This window comes from Acinonyx jubatus, chromosome D4 (genome assembly GCF_027475565.1).
Source record: "Acinonyx jubatus isolate Ajub_Pintada_27869175 chromosome D4, VMU_Ajub_asm_v1.0, whole genome shotgun sequence".
In the NCBI taxonomy this organism is placed as follows: domain Eukaryota; kingdom Metazoa; phylum Chordata; class Mammalia; order Carnivora; family Felidae; genus Acinonyx; species Acinonyx jubatus.
In genome coordinates, this window is record NC_069391.1 from 45,369,155 (window position 1) to 45,391,085 (window position 21,931).

Here is a 21,931-nt window from a genome sequence, read left to right on the forward strand (position 1 = left end):
AATATTTGTTTTTCACAGTTCTGGAGAATGCTTTGTGCCAGCAGATTTGTGCCAGTGGTAAGGAACCCCCTTACTAGTTTGAAGATAATCACATTCTTCCTGTATCCTCACATGGCACAGAGCCAGAGATCATCTCTCTCATGCCTCTTCATACAAGGGCACTAATCCCACTCCTAACGGCTCCTGTTATGACTTAATTACTTCCCAGGCCTCATCTCTGAATACTATCACCTTGGAGATCAGGGTGTCAACACAGGAATTTTAAGGAACACCAACATTCAGTCCATAGCAATGCCAATCTCCCATTTAAATGTGGAGGCTGTATTTTTAAACAATATTTTATTCAATTAAGTGAAATGATTTTATTATAAATAATCTTTAAGAAAAAGGAGCAATAGAGGGAGAGGATGGTGGAGTAGGAAGATCCTGGGCTCACCCTGTCACACAAATACAACCAGGTAACACTCACATCAGAAATGTGACACAAGACTGGCAGAACAAACTGCAAGCTAAATGCAGAGAAGAGGCCACATAGAGGAGGGTAGGAAGGGCAGACACAGTCAGAACTAAATGGACCAATGGGACTGTACAAGGGATGGAGAGACACCATAGACACAGCAAGAGGAAAGGAGCAGACCTCATGTGAGGCACCCAAGGTGGAGACCTTGCACTAGGGACATGAATCCCCATAACATTTGGCTTTGAAAATCAGAGAGACTTGGCTTTGCGAATTCTTCTATTCTGTGGGATTTGGCACCTGAACTTTAAAAATCAGCAGGCTCAGTCCTGGCAGAGCCAAAAGGTGATAGGAAACTGAGTCTCAGCCTTTAAAGCTACAGCATAACAAAGCCCCAAGGAGATACAGAAGAAAGAATTTGAAAAACACCCTAGGGTATACAGGAAGGAGACTTATTGACTAATCTCAGAGCATGTACTGGAAGGGGAGGGATATTTAGGAAACTTCTCCAGGAACAAAGGAGCTGGCAGGCACCATTTCCCTCCCCCAACCCTCCAGCCTAAACACAGGGACAGACACCTACAGGAACCAGCAAAACACCAACACTCTGTGTCTAGCTTGTGAGCAGTGTGCCCTGCCCCACACAATTCTGTGGCTCTAACCCCTCCAATACAGCAGGTCTCAGTTTTCCTAGACTGCTTCAGATCCTCTCCCACAGCATATCAGCACAGGCTTTACTGGCACCATGCACCCTGCCCCCTGCGTTCTCCTGTGGACTCCCACCCTCCAACCTGCCCTTGGTAGGAGTCTATGCAAAGCAGTACCACAAATCTGGCAGTGTGCAAGCAGCCCCAACAGGAACCAGCACCATTCCAATATAAATCCTGGTCCAGAGAAAGATAAGCACACATACAGTCAGACATTGGTCCCAGTGCTGGGATGGAGGCAGACAAGTGGTCTGAACGCAGACTCTACCCACCAACAATAGCTTCTCAGGGAACAACACAGGTAAAACACCCTGTAGTTTGGTGCTATTGTAACTGTGGCAAATGCCTAGTCTGACTCAACTCAAGCCCAAGGTGTCCCCAGACTGGCCCACTAATACCACAGGGGCCACTGTCCATAAAAGGCAAAGAGAGCCATTTTAGATGAATGGACTGAAGGGAAAAGCAACTCACCCACAACAGCAGGGTACCTGAATCATGCATAGGAAGCACCCTTGAACTGCCAAGTTCTGGTGAACAGGGGACCTCACATAGCAGGTCATTACAAGACCTCTTCTTCATAAGGTGATTACTTTTAAGTACAAGAGATGTACCTGTCTTTTCTAACACATAGGAACAGACACAGATAGATAGACAAAATGAGGAGACAGAGGAATATGTCCCAAATGAAAGAATAGGACAAACTCACAACTAGATAACTAAATGTAACCGCATAATATGACTGATAAAGAATTTAAAGCAATGGTCATTAAGATACTCACTGGACTTAAGAAAAGTACAGTTACTGGATGACTTCACTAAGACCCTCAATAAAGAGACAGAAAACATAACAAAGAACCAAACAGAGATGAAGAACTCAGTAATTGAAATTAAAAATATATGACATGGAATAAGTAGGGGACTAGAGGATGCAGAACAGATCAGCAACCTGAAGGACAGAGCAATGGAAAGCAATCAAGCAGAACAGGACAGAAAAAAAAGAGTAAAAAACCAAAAATAGATGAAGGGAACTCAGTGATATGTACTATTATGTAAAATGTGAAATGTAACAACTTTCACATTACAGGGAGCCCAGAAGAAGAAAAGAGAGAAAAGGCAGTGGGAAAAAAATTTTTAAAGAAATAATAGCTGAAAAAATCCTGAATCTGGGGAAGAAAACAGAAATCCAAATCTGTGGATCCACAATCTCTGTGGAAGCACAAAGAGCACCCAACAAAATCAAACAAGGAGGTCCACACCAAGACACATAGTAATTAAAATGAAAAAAAAAAGTGACAAGGAGAAAAATTTTAAAGTAGGAAGGGAAAAGAAGACAGCTACATATAGGGAAACCTCATAAAGCTGTCAACTGATTTTTCAGCAGCAACACTGCAGGCCAGAAGGGAGTGGCATGATATACTCAAAGTGTTGAAAACAAAACAAAACAAAATTAACTTGTAGCCAAGAATACTCTATCCAGCAAGGCTACCATTCAGAATAGGAGAGATAAAGAGTTTCACAGACAAACGAAAGTTAAAAGAATTTATCACCACAATCCAGCCTTACAGGAAATGTTAAAGGGGACTCTGTGAGTGGAAAGCAAAGACCAGAAGCTGGAGCAGGAGAAACAGAAAGCAAATAAATAAATAAATAATAAAATTATATCTATAAAAATATGTCAAGGGATTCACAAAATGAAATAATGTAAAATATAACACCATACACCTAAAATATGGAGGGGAGAGGAATAAAAATCTAATGCTTTTAGAATGGATTCAGATTCAAGTGACCATCAACTTAATATAGACTGCCATATGCATAAGATGATATATATAATTTTAATGGTAACCACAAACCAAAAACTGGTAATAGATCTACAAAAAATAAGGAGAAAAGAATCCAAGTATATCACCAAAGAAAGCCAGCAAACCATGAGTAAAGATCATGTGAAGAAAGGAACAGAGAAGAACTACAAGAACTATAAAACAAGTAACACATGACAATAAGTAAATGCCTATAGATACTTACTTTGAAAGTAAATGAACTAAGCACTTCAATCAAAAGATAGGGCGATGGAGTGAATAAAAAAACAAGACCCATCTATATGTTGCCTAAAAGAGACTCATTTCAGACCTAAAAACACATGCAGATTCAAAGTGAAGTGATGGAAAAGCATTTACCATGAAAATAGAAATAAAAAGAAAGCGGAGGTGGCAATATTTATGTCATACAAAATAGATTTTAAAACAAAGACTTTAACAAGAGACGAGCGAGAACACTACATCATCATAAAGGGAACAACCTAACAAGTAGATATAACTATAAATATTTATGCACTCAACATATGAGCACCCAAATACACAAAGCAACTAATAACAAAAATAAAGGAAGTTACTGACAGTAATGCACATACCATCTCCATCATATGCGGATAATAAATCATCCAAACAGAAAATCAACAAGGAAACAATGTCACTGAATGACACATTGGGCCAGATAAACCTAACAGATATATTCACAACATACCATCCTGGGGCACTTGGGTGGCTCAGTTGGTTGAGCATTCACAGCTTCAGCTCATGTCATGATCTCACAGCTTGTGAGTTTGAACACTGCATCTGACTCTGTGCTTATAGCTCAGAGCCTGGAGCCTGCTTCCGTTTCTGTGTGTCCCTTTGTTTCTGCCTCTCCCAACTCATTCTCATTCTCTCATTCTCTCTCTCTCTCTCCCTCCCTCCCTCCCTCTCTCCCTCTCTCCTTCTCCCCCTCCAAAAATAAACATTAAAAAAAGAACATATCATCCTAAAACAGAATACACATATATTTCATGTGCATATGGAATATTCTCCAAAATAAATTGTGAGACTACCAAACAAGTCTCAACAAATTCAAAAGGATTCAAGCTATACTATTCATTTTTTCTGACCCTCATGCTAAGAAACCAAAAATCAACCACAAGAAAAAGTCCAGAAAGAACACAAATACATGACAGTTAAATAACATGCTACTAAGCAATGAAGGGGTCAACCAATAAATCAAAAAGGAAATAAAAAAATATATGGAGACAAATGAAAATGAAAACAGCAGTTCAAAATGTTGGAGATGCAGCAAAAGCTGTTCTAAGAGGGAAGTTTATAGCAATGCAGGCCAACCTCAATAAGAAAAAAAAAAAAAATCTCAACCTACCCTTACACCTACAGGAGCTAGAAAAAGAACAAACAAAGCCCCAAACCAGTAGAAGGAAAGAAATAATAAAGATGAGAGTAGAAATAAACAAAATAGAAATAATAAGAGTAATACATATATACATACATACATACATACATACACAGATCAATAAAGCCAGGAACTGGTTCTTTGAAAAGATCAACATAACTGATAAACATTTAGCCAGAAGAAAACAAAACACAAACAAACAAAACAGAGAGAAGACTCAAACAAAATCAGAAATGAAAGAGAAAAAATAATCAACACCACAGAAACACATAGAGTTATAAAAGAATATCATGAAAAATTACATGTCAACAAATTGGACAATCTAGAAGAAATGTATAAATTTCTAGAAACATATAATCTACCAAAACTGAAGCATGAAGAAACAGAAATATTGAATAGATTGATTACCAATAATTTAATTGAATTAGTATTCAAAAAACTCCCAACAAAGTCTGGGACCACACAGCTTCACCAGCGAATTTTACCTAATATTTAAAGAAGAGTTAATATCTATTCTTTTCAAACTATTCCAGAAACTAGAAGTGGATGGAAAGCTTCCAAATTCATTCTATGAGTCCAGCATTACTATGATACCAAAACTAGATAAAGACACTAGGGAAAAAAAAAAAAAAAAAAGAGGAGGGGAACTATAGGCCAATATCTCTGATAAATATAGATACAAAAATCCTTAACAGAATATTAGCAAATCCTAACCTCAAAGTACATTAAACTAATCATTCAACACAATCAGGTGGGATTTATTCCTGGGATCCAAGGATAGTTTAATATTTGCAAATTAATCAACATGATACATCACGTCAATAAGAGAATGAATAAAAACCACATGATAATTTCAAGAGATGCAGAAAAAAAACATTTGACAAGGTACATCTATTCATGATTAAAACTGTAAATAAAATAGGCCTGGAGGGAACACACCTCAACATACTAAAGGCCTTATAGGAAAAACACACCACAAACATCATTCTCAGGAATGAAAAACTGAGAGCTTCTCCCCTAAGATTAGGAACCAAACATGGATGTTCACTTTCCACTTTTATTCAACATAGTACTAGAAGTCCTAGTTGCAGCACTCAGATAAGAAATAAAGGCATCCAAATTGGTAAGGAGAATGAGACTTTCACTATTCACAGATGACATGATAGCATATACAAAAATTCTAAAGACTAAAAAGACTAAAGATTCTAAAGCCTGAAAAAAAAAAAAAACAAAAAACTACCAGAAGTGATAAATGAATTCAGTAAGGTCACTAGGTACAAAATCATTAGATAAAAATCTGTTATATTTCTATACACTAATAGTGGAGTTGCAGAAAGAGAAATTTCATTTATAATTGTACCAAAAAAAATAAAATACTGAGGAATGAACTGAGCTAAGGAGGTGAAAGACCTATACTCTGAAAACTTTAAAAAAGTTAAAGACAACACAAAGAAATGGAAAGATATGCATGCTTATGACTGTAAGAACAAGTATTTTTAAATGTCCATACTACACAAAGCAATGTACAGATTTAAATACAGATTAATCTATCAAATGCCAATAGCATTTTTTAATTTTTTTAAAAATGTTTTTATTTATTTTTGAGACAGAGAGACAGAGCATGAGCAGGGAAGGGGCATAGAGAGAGAGAGAGACAGACAGACAGAATCTGAAGCAGGCTCCAGCTCCAAGCTGTCAGCACAGACCTGATGAGGGGCCCGAACTCACAGATCGTGAGATCATGACCTGAGCTGAGGTTGGACACCCAACCAACTGAGCCACCCAGGCACCCCCAATAGCATTTTTTACAGAACCAGAACAAAGAATCCTAAAACCTAGGGGTGCCTCGGTGGCTCAGTTTGTTAATCGTCCGACTTCGGCTCAGGTCATGATCTCACGGTTTCTGAGTTCGAGCCCCGCGTAGGGCCCTGTGCCATTAGTTCAGAGCCTGGAGCCTCCTTCAGATTCTGTGTCCTCTCTCTCTCTCTCTCTCTGCCCCTTCCCCGGTCGCACTCTTGTCTCTCACATAATGAATAAATGTTAAGAAATTTTTTTTTATTAATAAAAAAAAAAGAAGAATCCTAAAATCTGTATGGAACCACAAAAGACCCCAAATAACCAAAGCATTCTCAAAAAAGAACAAAACTGGAGGTATCACAATCCCATATATCAAGATACACTACACAGCTTGGGTAATCAAAACAGTTTGGTACTGGTACAAAAACCAACACATAGATCAGTAGAACAGAACAAAGAACCCAGAAATAAACCCATGATTATATTGTAAATTAATCTTTGACAAAGGAGGAAAGACTATGCAATGTCTCTTCAACAAATGGTGTTAGGAAAACTGGACAGCTACATGCAAAAGAATGATACTGGACCACTTTCTTATACCATACATAAAAGTACACTCAAGATGATTAAGACCTAAATGTGAGATCTGAAATAATAAAAATCCTAGAAGGGAGCACAGGCAAACAATTTCTCTGACATGAGCTTTCACAGCATGTTTCTAGGTATGTCTCCTGAGGCAAGGGAAACCGAAGCAAAAGTAACTATTGAGAGACTACGTCAAAATGAAAAGCTTCCGCACGGCAAGGTGAACAACCAAATAAACTTGACAATGTACTGAATGGGAGAAGATATCTGCAAATTACACATCCAATAAAGGGTTAGTATCTAAAGTATATAAAGAACATTTTAAATATCAAATATCAAGTAATCCAATTAAAAAATGGGAAGACAGGAACAGACATTTCTCCAAAGAAGATATGGAGATGGCCAACAGACACATGAAAAGATGCTCAAATCACCATCATCATCATTTGCATTTTGAAATGCAAATCAAAACCACAAGGAGATATCACCTTACACCTGTCTGTATGGCCAAAATAAACACAAGAAACAACAACTGTTGGCAAGACTGTGGAGAAAAAGGAACCCTAATGCACTATTTGTGGGAATGTAAATTGGTATAGCCACTGTGGAAACCAGTAGGGAGGTTCCTCAAAAAATACAATAGAATTATCATATAATCCAGTAATTCCACTACTGGGTATTTACCCAAAGAATACAAAACACTAACCTGAAAATATATATGCACCCCTATATTTATTGCAGCATTGTTTACAATAGCCAAATTATGGAAGCAACTTAAGTGTCCATCAATAGATGAAAGTATAAAGAAGATGTTGTATGCAACACACACACACACCCACCCACCCCCACACACAATGGAATATTATATTATCCAACCATAAAAAAGAATGAAATCTTGCCATTTGCAACAATGTGGATGGGTCTAGAGAGTACAATATTAAGTGAAATAAGTCAGAAAAGACAAATACCATATGATTTTACTCGTGTGGAATTTAACAGACAAAACAAATGAACAAAGAAAAAAAGAGACAAATCAAAAAATAGACTCTTAATTACAGAGAACAAACAGATGGTTACCAGATGGGTGGTGGGTGGGGAGATGGGTGAAATAGGTGAAGGGGATTAAGAGCACACTTATAGCGATGAGCACTGAGGAATACATAGAATTGTTCAATCAGTATATTGTACATCTGAAATGAATATAACACTGTATGTTAATTTTACTGGATATTTGTTTTAAAAAAGGAACAATAGAAATGACATAGGGTCAGGGCAACTGGGTGGCTCAGCCGGTTGAGCGTCTGACTTCGGCTCAGGTCATGAACTCGCAATTTGTGAGTTCAAGCCCCTTGTTGGGCTCTGTGATGACAGTTCGGAGCCTGCTTCGGATTCTGTGTCTCCTTCTCTCTCTGCCCTTCCCCCACTTGTGCTCTGTCTCTATCAAAAATAAATAAAATAAAACAAAATTTTTTAAATAAAAAAAAGAAATGACATAGGGTCATTAAATATCATAGTCATGTTAAAATGACAGAACCTTAATTTAAAGTGGTATGAAATTACATGCTTAGTTCAAGATTCAACATTCAGTACTGAATATTTTGAAAATGCACTATTTCTTAAGGTTGCCTACTAAGAGAGGAAGAAGTACAGGATTTTGCTTTTACAGAACAAGAATTTCCTTATTCATGTATCAATGACAAAGAATTTCATTTGTCACATGGTTTTTGAGAGACATTCCCGTGGCAGTTTCTTTACTTCATCACATTTGGGCAGTGTTAGCACTGCTATGTCTTGTGTTCTAACATTTGCTTTTCTTTTTTGCTGTATCATCAATAAAATCAGATTCCAGAGTTCACATGTTACTTCTTGACTTTCTTATATAAAGTCAAATTTCTAAAAGTTTACACTTCACCCAATGGTGACTGTAAAAATATAGAAATTCATGCATAAAAATAATAAAAAGCTTAAAATATCAACTTATCATCTCTAATACATATATAAAGAAAATTTTGGCTTCAAATGTAACCAAATAATATCCTACAGTATTATAGGATACTTTTCGGACAATGCACTTTACTTTTCTGCGCTATATAATATCAAAATAATACAGGATCATAGATTACACTTGAACACAGAGTATTCAGAAGCTGTGTTTTTTACTATGCGATAACAGCATGGAGTTCTGAGAAAAATCATAATGATCTCTAACTCCAAATTCTCTCTACAGAATGTGCAGCGGTCCTTAGAAAATACATGTACCTCTAAACCTTATGTATTAGTAGCAGCCATGCGTTGGATGATACTCATAACTTAAAAAAGGAACAAACATGGAAGAGATTAAAGAGAAAATGTATTGCAGGCATGTGTACTCCCTATGTATCCCACATATAAAGAGAAGGCATCCTCTTTTTCACTTAATAGTGTTACTTTCTTAGTTCAGGACCTCTTTTTCTTTTCCCTGAATTTTTAAAATATAACAGATCTCCTGCCACCAAATCATTCCCATAGCTCACAGCAATGTTGTTTTGCAGTAATTCCCAAAAAGAGCTATAATCCATTTCCCTAACCATTTAATCTAGCCTTGTCTTGTGATTTGTTTTAGCCAATAGAAGAGTGGAACTGGCATCTTCTAGCCTCAGGCAGCATTGTAGTTCTTGGCTTTCTCAGAGCCCTGCCCAGTCCCATAAGAGATATATATGCAAGCCTGATGGATGAGAAGAGAGCCCTGTAAACCATCCTCTGCTCCCCAGCCTATCTATCGTTCCAAGCAAAATCCAGTCAACTCTCAACAACAGAAGCCTCTTTGCTAAACCTGCCACTGACCCCAGATGGATGAGCAGTCCCAGAGAGTTTAGAAGAACCACTGAACTGAGCCAACCCATAGATTTAGATGTGTGAACTGAGCTACGAGAGTTGTTTTTTAAGCTAGTCAGTTTTTGTGTCGTTCACTGCGAGGAGTAGCTAATTGGTACAGGATTCCAATCAAACCCAAACTTTTTTTCCCTCAGACAAAGCCATTCCTCCCTGAGCCTCTCAACCTTATACCCCTCTCTTTCACCCTGTACTTAAATGTCAAATAATGAGGTAGTCCAATATGCAAATGCCCCGAAACGATAGACTTACCCTCACAAAATCCCAAATGCCCAGGTAGCTTATAACTTTTCAACATTTAGCACACAAGACGAGCAAGAAAGACTCAAGTCTTTCATATTTACCTCCAGAAAAAGGCCACTAGATTTAGGATGCTGAGTCCATACAACCTGAGTTGAGTTCAGTCTGGGCTTTGTTGCAATTTTATTTAATTCAGACCACTACTGACTTAAGACAATTGGAAGAAAGCAGGAGACTTTGCCATGAGCAGAAATTGTAATCTATGTAATGAGATTCAAGAAATCTCTTTTGTTTTACAGCCTACTGACCAGCTTTTCAAATTTCTCTGAGGCCTAGCTGTTACCTTTTCTTGGAGGGCCATGAGGATTTTTTGCTCCCCAGGCTTGCCCCAGCTTCTGAGCCTTTGAAAGATAGCTGGTCTTAACTCTCTGCAGGCTTGCAGTGCCTTGAACTTCATTCATCTCTCCTCTCCTGTCTCAGCATTTGGAGGGTCCTACCTTACTTTTGCAGAAAGGCCCACATGTCTAGGAAAAATATCACTCAAATTTCTCTTTCCCCTCTCAGTCTTCAGCATAATACTGACTTATCTATATGACAACGCATGGGAAGGAGTAAACAGGTAAATGCAGACTCAGGCTGTGACTGGGCTCTTCAGGCTAAAAATATCTAAAGGTTCAGCTAGTTTCTCATCACCCTATGAGTCTATTTCTCCTTTTTCTAGTCCTCTACCAGGTATCAAAAGTAAGCATGCATCCCTGGGCTCCAGTGAAGTGCTCGTTACTTAGAATTTAACTCATTACCATTTCTTTTATCCTCATCTCTCAGATGGGTTAAAGCAAAACAACAACAACTATAATTTCTGAAATCATCCAGATGGTTTTGTTCAGGCAAGAGTGACATCTCTTGCAACTTTTCACATTCTAATTAGAAACTGAAGCCTGTTGGGGTGCCTGGGTGGCTCTGTCAGATAAGTGTCTGACTCTTGGTTTGAGCTTAGGTCATGATCTCTTGGTTTTGTGAGTTTGAGCCCCACATGGGGCTCTGCACTGGCAGCGCAGAACCTGCTTGGGATTCTCTCTCTCTCTCTCTCTCTCTCTCTCTCTCTCTCTCTCTCTCTCTCCCCCCTTGGCTCTCTGCCCCTCCTGCACTCACACCCTCTGTCTCTCTCAAAATAAATAAACTTAAAAGAAATTGAAGCCTGTCCTCATGGATTTTTGTTTACCATTTATGATAGAGATGTTCAGTTAGCAGCTATATAGTTGGGAATCTACATATGCCTATCAACTCCTAATAATTTTGTTACTAGCCTGCTGTATAATTGTTTACACAGGGAAACTTACAAGAGTTTTTTCCAATGACTCAGTCATATTAGAAATGGAACTATTAGGTTTAAATGTCAATATTTGAGATTTGGCAATAATTTTTAGTCTAATCATTCAATAAATTGACAAACTCTTAGTAACATTTTAATGCAGTCACAGTTATACTACATAATTTGAGACTATAGTATAACCAAAGAAAGTAAAGCTAAGCCCAGCAGGGTGAGATTTATCAAAGTTATGTAAGAAAAGTAGAATGTGCTTTTTAAAAAACTGTTTTAAAGAGACTAGGAATAGTAGTGAAATGGGGCCTGAAGCTCATAGGAATCTTGAACAATTGCTAGTAGATAAAAATGATCCATTTAGAACCATCTTGTGGACCCAAGCCTGAAAAATATTGTACAATGTCTATCACCTTATTATTATTGTGATATCATGTCAGCTATTGTCACCTTCATTCATTTTGGTCCAGCCACACTGGCCTTTTCCCCTATTTCTCAAGTAATCTAAGTGTGCTACTATCTTAGGATATTTTCATTGAATCTTACTTGGCCTAGAACACTTTTCCCTCAGTTATAGCTATGACTCCTCAGCTCCTTTCCTCAACTCCTCAACTCCATATCCTCCTTAGGTCTTTACTCAAATGACATATTCTCTCATGACCATATCTAAAACTGCAATTGTCATCCCTTTTCCAGTAGGTTATGTAGATATATCTTACAGTGTTTGCTTGATTTATTTTCTCCAGGGGACTTACCACCATCTAATATATAGTTTTCTGATTTATTCGTTTTAAAACTTGCCACACCCCTGACCACTGCCACCTTTCTACCACTACCAAACACACGTGACCATAACTTCTAGAAAGGCTGAATGGAATTTTTTGTTTGTTTTTTCACAGCTCCCTTACAGGACCTATAATGATGTTTGGCTTATAAATAACTGAATGTGGAGGGGAGGAGAGGGGAGGGGAGGGGAGGGGAGGGGAGGGGAGGGGAGGGAAGGGAAGGGAAGGGAAGGGAAGGGAAGGGAAGGGAAGGGAAGGGAAAAAGAAGAGAGAAACCTGTAAGTATGGGCTCCGGGATCAGATTAGTTTGGTTAGAAATCTCAGCTCTCCTGCATTCTTGACCCCTATGAATTATGAATGTTAATTCCATAGTCTTTAATTTGAGAAGTTTTAACATCTACCTCATAAAATTCTTGTATTATTTAAATAAAACAGATATTAGAGTTACCAGAAAATGAAGATCTTGAATAATTGATTAACATTTTTATTGCATACATTTTGAAAACTGGACCAACACAATACTGAAAGAGAAAAACAAAGTTGGAAAATTGATTCTATGCAATTCACAATAAAAGTACACTACTCAAGACTCACTGTAATTTTTTTGAATGTTTACTTATTTTTGAGAGAGAGGGAGAGAGGCAGCAAGGGAGGGGCAGAGTGAAAGGCAGACAAAGGATCCAAAGTGGGCTCTGTGCTGACAGCAGAAAGCCTGATGTGGCGCTTAGACTCACGAACCATGAGATCATGACCTGAGCCAAAGTCGACGTTTAACCAACTGAGCCACCCAGGTGCCCCTAGACTTGCTATAAAGCTACAGTAATCAAACAGGGTGGTACTGTTGAATAACGAGATTAATGGAATAGAATAGGGATCCCAGAAATAGACCTTCATAAATAGTGTCAACTAATCTCTGACAAAGGAGCAAAGACAATACAATGGAGCAAAGACTGTCTTTCACAGATGGTGCTAGAACAAATGGACATCCAAATGTGAAAGAAAGAAAGAAAGAAAGAAAGAAAGAAAGAAAGAAAGAAAGAAAGAAAGAAAGAAACCTAGACACAGACCTTACATTCTTCACAAAAATTAACTCAAAATGAGTTAAAGACCTAAATGTAAAATGCACAACTCTGAAACTCCTAGAATGTTACATAGAAGAAAACTTAGATGACCTTGAATATGGCAATGACTTTTTAAATACAACACCAAAGAGGGGCGCCTGGGTGGCTCAGTTGCTAAGCGTCCGACTTCAGCTCAGATCATGATCTCACGGTTTGTGAGTTCGAGCCCCGCATCGAGATCTCTGCTGACAGCTCAGAGCCCGGAGCCTGCTTCAGATTCTGTGTCTCCCTCTCTCTCTGCTCCTCCCCCACTCACACTCTGCCCCTCTCTCAAAAATAAATAAACATTAAAAAAAATTTTTTTTTAAATACAACACCAAAGACACAATCTATGAAAGAATAGCAATTCAGAGCAAAAAACAACAGTATGTATCAGAGGTTGGAAAGCTGGCAAATTATAGCCCACAGGTCAAATCTGACCTTGTCCTGTTTTTGTAACAGATGCCATATATAGCCCACAAAGCCTAAAATATATATTCCCTGGCCATTTATAGAAAATGTTTACTGACCCATAGAAAAGAAAAATAAAGCCAACCAAATATGTAATTGGAATCTCAGACAGAAAAAAATAAGATAATAGGGAAGAAGCAGTTGTGAGGCAATAATGGCTTAATGCATAAAAGAGCAGAAAAAATAATAACAAGGCAAATTTTAAAATCAGATAGGAAAAAACCTGACTACCTTCAATGGAGGAACACTTATACTGCCCATTCGTTTTGGAAACATTGGTTATTAGAAGGAAATGTATTAATTAAGCAGAGTTTGCTCCAACAGAAGTTCACCAAAGAAGAGAGTAAAAGGGTGTTGTTTAGATCGAACAGAAAGCATCTCAGACTGAAAAAGTAATGGAAGCAATGGAAATGTTAAAAAATGTTGCTAAATTGAAATAAATATGAACTTAAAAAATAAATGCATTGTTTCTTGCAGGTTTAAAATATTCCATAGAATTGAAATTGTCAGCGATAGCACATAGGTGGAAGAGGTTAAATGGTGCTAATGAGGTCTAGGACCTCTGCATTTTAAGGAAAAAAAGATTTAAAAATGTATAATGTTATGAAAGCCTTGAGAAATCAAGTTTGCAGGGTCCAATTTCTAGGATAAATGAAAGGAATAGTAAGAGTGTACAATGTCCAAACTTACTGAGAGGTAAAGTGGAATAAATAAATAATAATCAAAAAGAGAGGAAGAAAGAAAAGCACAGGTAGAACAGAAGGAAGCAATGAAAAGCAATATTATGACAATTTAAAACAAACATAGTAATTATATTAAATTATATTAGAATAAATTTTCTAGCAAAAGGACAATAATTATACAGCTGAATAAAACCCAACTACATGCTGCTTACAAAGGATTTGAAACAGGTATATAAGTCATTTGAAAGAAAAACAATGGAAAACTATTTTTAATGGATACTCTAAAACAAAGCTCATATAGTTATATTACTCTCAAACAAAAATGGAGTATGGCAAAAAGCATTAGTAGAGACAAAGACAATCACAAAAAGTTCAACTCATCAGTAAGATAAAAAATTCTAAATTTGTATATCCCTTATAACATTGTCTAAAAATGATAAAGCAAAAGTTGAATGAACTAAAAGTAAACGTGGACAAAACAAAAAATATTTTGACAAAATTTCTCAGTAATAGAACAAAGAGAAAAAAAAAACACCGGGAAGGATAAATCTAAGCAATAAGATAAATATAATGATCTAATCAAAATATAAAAAACTATGCATTAAACAAATTCGGCATATATATTCTTTTCAAATGCACATGGAGCATTTCCCAACTTTCAGCATGCAGAGCTTTTAAAAACTGCCAAGAAATTTCAAAGGCTTAAACTCATGTTTTTTGACAAAAGTGGAATTAAGATAGATACCAAGAACAAAACAGCAAGGAGGAAGTCCCCAAATATTTGGAAATTAAACAATAAATGTACAAGAACTTCGGTTTCCAAGTTAGAATTAAAGGAAACCCAGCAAATTTAACCCACATAAAGCATAAGAAAACACATAAGAAAAATAAGTAAAAAAAAATTTAATAAAGTATTTAATAAAACGGCTCAACAAAAGCAAAAGGTTTTTAAAAAGTAATAAAATATAGTCTATCAAACTTGATCAAGAAAAATGAGAAAGAGGGAATCCAAATAAATAATTTTATGAATATAAAGAAACATAATTATAGATTCAATGGACATTGAAAATATGATTACCATATATCATAAGTTATTTTATGACATTAAATTTAAAACTGTAGATAAAATTTCCAAACTCCTAATACACTAAAACTGATACAAGAATAAATAAAACTCAGAATTTATATTGATGAAATAATTTGAACCTGTAATCAAAACCCTCCTGACAGGAAAAACTTCAGCTTCAGTGGTTTTCAGTCTTACAAATATTATTTAAGGAATAAATAACACCAATACTACAGAATCCCTACTTTTTGCACAGTAAAGAAAGAGAACATATCCCAGTCATGGTTAATGGTAAAATATTGAACATTTTGCCTCTGAGATCAGTTTTGAGAAAAAGATATCTGATAATATCACTCCAGTGGAATGTTGCATGTGAGGTTCTAGATAGTATAATAAAACAAGATTAAAAAAAATAAAATAGCTAAGGATTGAAAAAAAGAAGGAAAATTCTCATTATATTCAGATCACTAGATTGTCTACAGATATTTGATAAATTTTAGCATCCGCAAGTAATTTAAGCAAATTGGTAGATACTACATGAAATTAATTTCACTTATAAATATAAAATCTAAGAAAATAAAATTTTAAAGTACTATCTAATAAGATTAATTCTGTAAACATAAAATTTCCCAAACTGTGATACAGTTTCAGTTATATCTAATAAAAAAATTTAAATTACCAAGTTTTTTGTTTTGTTTTGTGAGGTGAAAGTGCAGAAATTGATGTGATTCTAAAATTTACATGGCAGTGGAGTAAGCCAGGAAACGCTAATGCTCACTAAGAATAATATAAGGGGCTTTCTCTGCAAAATATCAAACTTAATATACAGCTACAGTAATTAAGATATTATGGTATTAGTCAAAACTGAACTACGAAACCAAAATAACAGAATAGCGGACCCAAAATAGATGCACATACATATGGAAACTTGCTTTACAATAAATGGGTAAAGGCCAAACATTTCAATAAAATGTGGGTGCTTGGTCAATAAAATATCAATGTAGAGAAAGGATTCCAATCCTTAGCTTCAGATTCCACACATCCATCAATCCCTGAGAAAACTCTACATCTAATTATGAAGACCCTTTCCACAAAGCTTTTACAAGGCCATACAGAGACTATTTTTATGACTTTAGATAAGGAAAGGATTTCTTAAATTGGATAGTAAAGCCCTGGCTGTAAGAGAAAGAACAGATAAACTTATCAACTGATAAACAGAAAAAGTAAGCCATGCAGTGGAAACAATTTGCAGTATATATACATATATACATATATATACATACACACACACACACACACATATACACATATATGTATAACAAAGTACTTATATTCAGAATATAAAAGAAGTCATGAAGTAAGAAAAATACTGAAAACTGAATAGAAAAAATTGTGCAATAGATTTAAACAGAAAAAATATATATACATATGTCTCATAAAACTTTGAAAAAGGAACTAAACTCTTCAATAATCAGGACATGTGAATTTCCTCACTGATATGGCCAAAATGAAAATGACAAAAATTATAACTTGTTGAAAAGGTTATGGAGCAATTGGATTTTGCAAACACTGTTAACAGAGTATAGGTTGGTTAAACAATTTTGTACAATTCTATTATTATCTATCAACTGGAATATATGCTGACTTTCTGACACAGAATCTCTATTCTTAGGTATATATGCAACAGAAATGCACATACTGGGGAACCTAGGTGGCTCAGTCGGTTAAGTGTCCCACGGTTAAGTGTCTCCCGGTTTTGGCTCAGGTCATGATCTCATGGCTTCATGGGATCCAGCCTCACATCAGGCTCTGTGCTGACAGCACAGAGCCTACTTGGAATTCTCTCTCCTTTCTCTATGCCCCTTCTCAACTCACACTGTCTTTGTCTTCTCAAAATAAATAAACTTAGAAAAAGAAAAGAAATGCACACACCAAGTGATATGTCTAAGACCATTCATGGAAGTTATATTCTTAATAACAGCAACATAAATGTTCATTAGCAGAAGAGATAAAGGAGGAATAACTCAGTAAATTAAAATTATCCAATTATAGATACACACAATAACTTTGATAATTCTCTCAAGCCTTTTGTTGGATGAAATAGGTCAAACACAAAAGGCTATTTTTTTTATAACATTCAAATTAGAAGTACATCAAAACTAAATAACAGAGTTTTAAGTTGGGATAGTAGTTATTTTTAAGGAAGAACATAATGAATGAGCTCTATGGTATTATTTACATGGATTTCGCTTTATGATAATTATGTTGCACAATTACGCTTTTGTACTTTTCTGTTAAGTGTCGTACTACATTTTTTGTTGTTGTTGTTAATGTTACAAAAAAGAATGGGAAATTAGACAGGTCGGTAAGTAACAACAACAGAGATCTCTATTGCCTATTTTCTTTGGTAAAATGTATTGAATTTGATCAAGATAGGAATAAAATTCACTAGCATCTATAACAGATATCAAGAATATCACACTTTTAAGTGTTGATAAAGATGTGGAACAATTGTGGAATTTCCTTATGTTGCAGCAAAAACTATAAAATGGTACAACTACTTAGGAAAAATTAAATGTACACCTTCCTTCAGATCCAGAAATTTTACTTCTAGGTTGTTACCCAAGATAATGAAAACAATTGCTCACCAAAAAATTGTGTTTAAAAATGTTCATAGCAACTTTATTCAAAATACCTGCAAACTTCTAACAACCCTAATATCCTTCAACAGAAGATAGTATAAACAATGGGATGAAACAGAGCAAATGTATACAAACTATTGCTACGCACACCAAAGATAAATCTCACAGCAGTATGTTGAGCAGGAAAAAAAAAAGCCAATACAAAGGAATACACAGGGTATAAATGTATATGAAGATCTACAATAGGCAAAAATAGCCACCTTGATAGGAATCAACCTCTTGGGGATGCAAATTAATTGGATACTGAATGGGGGAACTTTCCGGAGTGAATGGAAATGTTCTATATTCTTATTAGGGTTGCTAGTTACATTTAGATATACATTTTTCAGAACTCTCTGAATTTTTATGTTCACTATAGAAATTATATGTAAATTTAGAATGAGACATTGAAATAATTAGAATAGCAACCCAGTCTCCTATTCCCAGATTTACAACCTGGCAACTGAGATATACAGAATAGAGGGCCCAAACAGAGCTGTTATAAAGTCTAAATTATGATCCTAGTTTTTAATCTTGTGATAGATAGCAGAAATAGAAAATAGAGTAAGAGGTATCGAGCCATTAATAATTCAATACTGAAAAATTCATAATAAAGGAGGAATGTAATTGTGATGCAATAGGTTATTATTGGAGATAATGGCATGAAAAAAATTGTTGAATAGAAAGTTAATCACAAATAATGTTAGTTTGATATTCACATTCAAAATCTTGTAAGATTTGAAAGGTGCATTATTCAAAAGCATTTGAAAAGAGAGCTTCCTGCCAATTTTATTTAAAAGCAAATAAGATGACAGACCAATAGTAGTATATATAATGATTATGATTTAAATTTACTAATGAATAAAATCAGCAAAGACAACAGATGAAGACTCACAAACAGTATTTAAAAAAATCCCAATAACTTGTGACTAACAATAAGCCTCAAAATACCAAAATGCCATAAAAGACTAAATGGGAAATGATGGCTAAGCTAATTCATAAATTTAACAGAAATTAAATATATATACCACTAATTCTGCACTAGACAAAATAAAACTAATGATTATAGAAACCAGATATTTTAATAAAAACGTGATGCTTAAATAATATTAATAAACCTAAATGACTCAATTAAATCCCATAAAAATGCATAAAGCAAAAACTAATAGATATGCAAGGAGAAAATCCCCCCCCAAAAAAATCAAAAGGAATATTTCATCTAAGTTTTAACTTGTAAAAGCTATAATGCAAAGAAATAAAATAAGGATCTAGATAAAAACACAATATATGAGATTAGCTATCTACTACTCTTCACTCCAAACCATGCACTAGCTCTTAAAATGTCCATGATTTTTTTCCCTGAACTTATCTCGTAATAAAATTCAAGAAAAAAAATGTGTGATAATAATTACCAACTTATCAGCACCGTTCTCGAAATTTTACCTGATGGAGGTACCTCAAAAATATCTATTTCCAGGACATATTTTTCTTCAGATGTCATGAGAATTCCAAAACCATAAATTCAAAAGCATTACATAAATAGTGGAAAGCAATGTTAGAAAAATTGAATAAAAACTTGAGGAGAGGGAAAAATAGGCAAGGTGGGTTATATGCATAACGTCGTGCACCATGATAAACTTCACATAAAAGCAAACACTTGTAGATCTATATAAAAATGCTCCTAAGAGATAAGGAATATTTGTTACCCATGTGAAGCAATTATGAATTTTCCAGCTTTGAAATCACAGAAGAAATCATCAAAAAACTGGGCAAAACAAAACACAAATTACCTTGGTCAAACTTTGGTCTTATAAAAAATAAAAATAGAGGGGCGCCTGGGTGGCTCAGTCCGTTAATCGTCCGACTTCGGCTCAGGTCATGATCTCGCGGTCCGTGGGTTGGAGCCCCGCGTCAGGCTCTGTGCTGACAGCTCAGAGCCTGGAGCCTGTTTCAGATTCTGTGTCTCCCTCTTTCTCTGACCCTCCCCTGTTCATGCTCTCTGTCTCAAAAACAAATAAACGTTAAAAATTAATAATAATAATAATTAAAAAAATAAAAATAGAAAGGTAACAATTAAGACATGTAATAGTTCAAACATTTATCAGAAAAAAATGAGGTTTCTGGGGTGTGTGGCTCAGTGGGTTAAGTGACTGACTCTTAATAACTGCTTAGGTTATGATCTCGCGGTCATGAAGTCCACTTTCATCAGGCTCTGTGTTGAATGTGGAGCCTGCTTCAAATTCTCTCTTTCTCTCTATCTGCCCTTCTCCCGTGCTAGCACTTTCTCTCAAAATAAATAAACATTTAAAAAAAATTTTTTTTAAATGTTTATTTATTTTTGAGACAGAGAGAGGCAGAGCATGAACGGGGGAGGGTTACAGAGAGAGGGAGACACAGAAATCCAAAGCAGGCTCCAGGCTCTGAACTGTCAGCACAGAGCCCCACGTGGGGCTTGAACTCATGGACCACGAGATCATGACCTGAGCTGAAGTTGGATGCTTAACTGACTGAGCCACCCAGGCGCCCCAATAAACATTTTTTTAAATGAAGTTTCCAACATAAGTATATGAAAGGTTATGAGGGATTTATACAAAAAGAAATAAAATTAGTAGAATAAAACTTAGGCCACCCTTCTTTTTTGAAAGTTATCAAAGAATTGCCAAAGATCACCTGGAAGAATGAGCAAAAATTTTATAACAAACCAAACATAAATGACCACACAGAATGTTTGCCATGGCTTTCATGCCATGTCATGTTGGCATCTTCATTCAAAGCAGGTGACATTTTAATTTTGTACAGACCTTTTGGGAAGTATGAGAACTTATAACAAATTTTTTACACTGTACATGCCTTGTCTAAGTCATTCTGATTGTAGGATTTTACCCTAAGGAAAGAGTTCAATAGAATTTCAAACAGCATGCATGAAAACAATTGTTGCATCATTATCAGTGATACTAAAAAAAAAAAAAAAAAAAAAAGTCCAAATTATGAGGACACATTAAATAGAGCCTGGGTGGCTCAGTCAGTTAAGCGTCCGACCTCGGCTCAGGTCATGATCTCACAGTTCGTGGGTTTGAGCCCCACATTGGGCTGTGTTGACAGCTCAGAGCCTGGATCCTGTTTCAGATTCTGTGTCTCCCTCTCTCTCTGCCCCTCTCCTGCTCGCGCTCTGTCTCTGTCTCAAAAATAAATAAACATTTAAAAAAATTTTTTTAATAAATAAACAAACAAACAAACAAATAAATAAATAAATAAAGCCTGGTACATTGAAATGGTAAGATTATCGAAAGCCATTATAAGACTACTATGGCTACTATTCATAATTCATAAGAGCAAAATTTTAAGGGAAAAAGATATATAATACGGTATATATACTCTGATATACTCTGATAGTGATTATATAAACAAGTATTAGGTGTATGGAAAAGAATATACACAAATGGAAATAGTGGTAGAATTATGGCTGATGCTTTAAAGTTGATATTTGAGAATTCGTCTTTAGACAAATAGACAATACGATGTTTATTTATAAGAAAAAAGTAAGGAGCCACTTTGATCTTTATATATTAATGCGAACTTACAAAGTGCATAACAATGAATAGGAAGGAAGCCATTACAACAGAAAACGTCACTGACCTTCTCCTTATGGAAGAATAAATGGGCCTTCAAGACAAAGGGGGAAGAAAAGAAGAGAAGACTATTATGTATTAACCAAGTAACTTTGCCAATACCCGCCAAAGAAATGAGATAGGAAAAAGGCACAGTCCTCACTGACCTTCCAGATACCTGTGACACAGTTTAACTTTGAGGCCTCAAATAAAAACTGCAGTCTATTGTACCTGACAGCAAGCTTTGCACTTTCATTATGCATATAATATCTAATAGATCTTTTGAAATCATTACCTGTCAAGAGGGGGAAAAGGAAGGCAGAGGAAAAACCTTGAAGAATAGAAT

General features: G+C 35.7%; 1 pseudogene; it reads left to right on the forward strand.

The window, feature by feature from the left end:
• Positions 1 to 1,396: 1,396 nt before the first annotated feature.
• LOC106983150 (transcription factor BTF3-like) overlaps positions 1,397 to 21,931 on the forward strand; it is a 37,793-nt pseudogene continuing 17,258 nt past the window's right edge.